This window comes from Petaurus breviceps, unplaced genomic scaffold (genome assembly GCF_028583685.1).
Source record: "Petaurus breviceps papuanus isolate PSGF00001 unplaced genomic scaffold, PetGlider_PUasm1.0 115, whole genome shotgun sequence".
Classification (NCBI taxonomy): Eukaryota; Metazoa; Chordata; class Mammalia; order Diprotodontia; family Petauridae; genus Petaurus; species Petaurus breviceps.
Window position 1 is genome coordinate 5,296,238 of NW_027185612.1, and position 3,391 is coordinate 5,299,628.

Genomic DNA, 3,391 nt, shown 5'->3' on the forward strand with positions numbered 1-3,391 from the left:
GCTTTTATGTTTAGGGTGATAGAATATGTTTGTAGGCATTTGAAAAGGAGATATTGTCCAATGAGAGATTGTGGATGTCTGCTTTTCTTTATCTTATAATAAGTTTTAGATCATTATTTGTAATTCTTCGTAGGAAATCATATAATATTCAATAACATGTGTAATACTATATAATAATGGTACCTTATTGTTTAATATCACTTAGGTAGTGAAGAACATTTTATTTTATTTTTTTAATAAAGCAAATCTAGATGTTTTTATTTTTTATTTATTTTAAAACAATTTGCCAAGACTGGAATGAGAGGTGAAAAGAAGGCACAACACTTTTGCTGTTTTTTGTTTTGTTTTGTTTTTTTGCAAATACAAATTAAAACATGAAAAAAAAAGCTCCCTACTTCAATAAAAATTTTTTTTCAATAAATTCAGGAAAAGCTTTTTAAAGAGTTGAATTCTACACATTTAAAACCTATCCCACAATCCAAAATTCCAAGTGGTAAAAACAGTACTTTAAAATTCATTTTTATGTGATCATGTATCAAAAGCAAAAAAAAAGTTCTATGAAACCTTTTATTCCGTTTTTTAACCATGCCACAGAGAAAAGTGTGACTGTCAATTTTTCCAGTGGCAACAACTGCAAACCAGAGAGTAGTCACCGCCCTCAATGAACAACTGGGGTTTTTCCTGACCTCAAAATGTTTGTCAAATCCTGGGTTTCTGACCGATTCTTGGAACCATGGAAAAGGAAAAATAAAATTATTCCAATATCAGTTATAAGCAAAAGATATAGTCCTTTGGGATAAAACCACTGTTGTAAAAAAAAAGAAATCTAGTCCGTATATTTGAGGTGAGCAAGGAATTTCAGTTTTTCTTCTTTTAAAATTGACTTTTGCTAAAATATTGTTCCACAAAACTGGAACTGGGGACATGGACTTATGGGGGCAGCAGGGGATGAAAACAGCACACACAAAAAAACCATTAACACAAACAAAAAGGGCCTGAAATTGTATCAAATGTAGGCAGTCTATATAACAGACTAGGGTCACATTCCAAGATGTCCAAGGCTGAAATTCACAACATTTCAGGAGCAAAGGTTTGTGCCATCATGTGAAGATTTGTGTGCCAAATTCATTGATCCTGACCCATCCCCATTCCAGCTCCAAATCCTCATTTCTGGGACATTCCTCCACGGGGAGGACCTCTTATTCCACCACCTAGCCCACTTTATGGTCCTCCTGTTCCACGTGGTCGGTTATCTCGACAGTCGCCTTCTCTGGCTGCTCATGTCTTCTTTTCCTCAACATTCAAACGCATCTCACCTCTAAACATGATGGGCCTGCTGCCAAGGATCTTCTGAACTGGCTCTGGGTCATCAAATACCACAAAACCAAAATTGGGTAGCTTCCCTCTACTATTAATTCTAAGTTCCACAACATCCCCATAACTTTGGAAGAAATCTTTTAGTTCTGCTTTGTCCACATCATGTGGAAGATTTCCAACAAAAAGCTGATGACTGTCTGGATATCTCACAATTCTCCTTGTATCCATATCACCCTGTTCACCACCTTCACGAATTGGTCTGGGTCCCCTCCCTCTCTGGTCCCTCTGGGGCCTCTGTGGTGGTGTCTGAGATTCTGGTTTTGATTCTGGGCGAGCCTGTGAAGCTGGTACTTTAACAACATGGGGTGGTATCCCAGACACTGGAACAGCTCCACTAGGTGGAAGGTTCTTACAGGTCACAGATGCTCAGGAAAACGTTCTCAAGTCCTCCTGTATTCACAGGCTGGAGCAGAATCCACAGGCACCGGGGATGAGCTCTTTGGAGTCTCTTCAGAAACAGGCTCTTCCAAAGCTGGTTCAGACTTTTCTTCATGAATTTCAGGTTCATCTTCTTGCCCAGGCTCTGGCTCTGGCTCTGGCTCTGACTCCACAACAGGCTCCTCCAGGTGCTCCTCCAGGTCATTGCTACCAGTCTGGTCATAAAAAGTTCCGGAGTCATCAGGAACTACCCCAGGAGTCTGCTGTCTTTCCTCTGGTTCTTCTACTTCTTTCTCAGATTCTTCTTGAGGTTCAGTGACAAAAGCACCAAAAACCTCATCGTGGTATCGGAAGATGTCATTACGAACATAGAATTTGTTCGCAACAGAACCCTCTGGTGTAAGTACAAATGTCTGCATGAATCTTTGAAAGGCTTGGTTATTATTAGATGGCAATCCCATCACCTGAACTACAACACCATCATCAAGGGTAGTATGAGCATCCACATGACAAATCTTAGTGTGACAATTTGTAAAGTTTTGGGACATCACTTCCTAATGGATTTCTTTTTGTCCATCAGCTGTTTTTCCATTGGAATCCAAGCCTCCATGAACGTAAGATGAGTTCTTTCCATAAAACCTATGCAGCATGTCTGGTGCCTGGTTCAGCAGACTATAATACTGTCTCACAAATTCCCGCCCGACCAGCAGGGGACTTGGCTTCTCATCTCTTAGGTCAACTGCAACCTGCAAGGCTGAGCGGGAGAGGAAGAGTCTTCACTCTGAAGCAGGCGGGGTAGCAAAACTCTCTCATGCAACGGTGTACCCCGTGAAGAACATTTTAAATGCCGTTCCCAGAAGTCAAGATAAGACATTGAAAGTGATAAAAAAAAAAAAAAGGAACTGGTTTACAAACTCATTTATGTGAAACTGAGCTTTTAAGAAGTAATACCCTTCAAACCTCAGGGAGCACATATTCAGATAAGGTTATAAGGCATTATGAAGAAGGTAATCATTTATTACAGTTTGTTTATTTTTAATCAATTGAGCAAGATGGGAAAGTGCCATGGGAAAAATCCTCAATCAGAAGACATAGACAGGATAGAAATATTCTTTGAAGGAAGCCAGAAATTAAATGCTACCAAGAACAAGTGTCAGTCTTTAGCGGAATGGAAGATTGTGTACGGATGTGGGAAGAATGGAGATGAAAAAATTTGCCATTGGAATGGTAAAGCAGTTATTAAGCTCTTTATAGGAGGGCTTTTCCAAATATTCAGAAGGATCAGTATTCCATGCTCCACTGAACACCAAGCAGGAGTTATAACCAATACATAGAAAGAATCTTGTTCTGGACCTTAGAGGAAGAGACAACTCATTGTGATTTGTAACATTAGAATTCAAGAATCTTAGAAAAGGAAGGAACCTAAAAAGCCATCTAGTTCAAACCACATCTACATATCCCTTCTAAACAATCCATGGTGCAGACTGGTGCTCATAAGCTTCTGCTTGAATATATCCAGAGATAAGAAATTCACTCTTAGTTAATATAGCTCATTCCACTTTGAGGCATCTCAAATTGTTGGAAAGTTTCCCCATATATCAAGCAGATTATCTTTCTCCCTCTCCCTCTCCCTCCC

The 3,391-nt window shown here is 39.5% G+C and overlaps 1 pseudogene; it reads right to left on the reverse strand.

Moving 5' to 3' along the window:
* Positions 1–781: 781 nt before the first annotated feature.
* LOC138158650 (ras GTPase-activating protein-binding protein 1 pseudogene) overlaps positions 782–3,391 on the reverse strand; it is a 7,364-nt pseudogene continuing 4,754 nt past the window's right edge.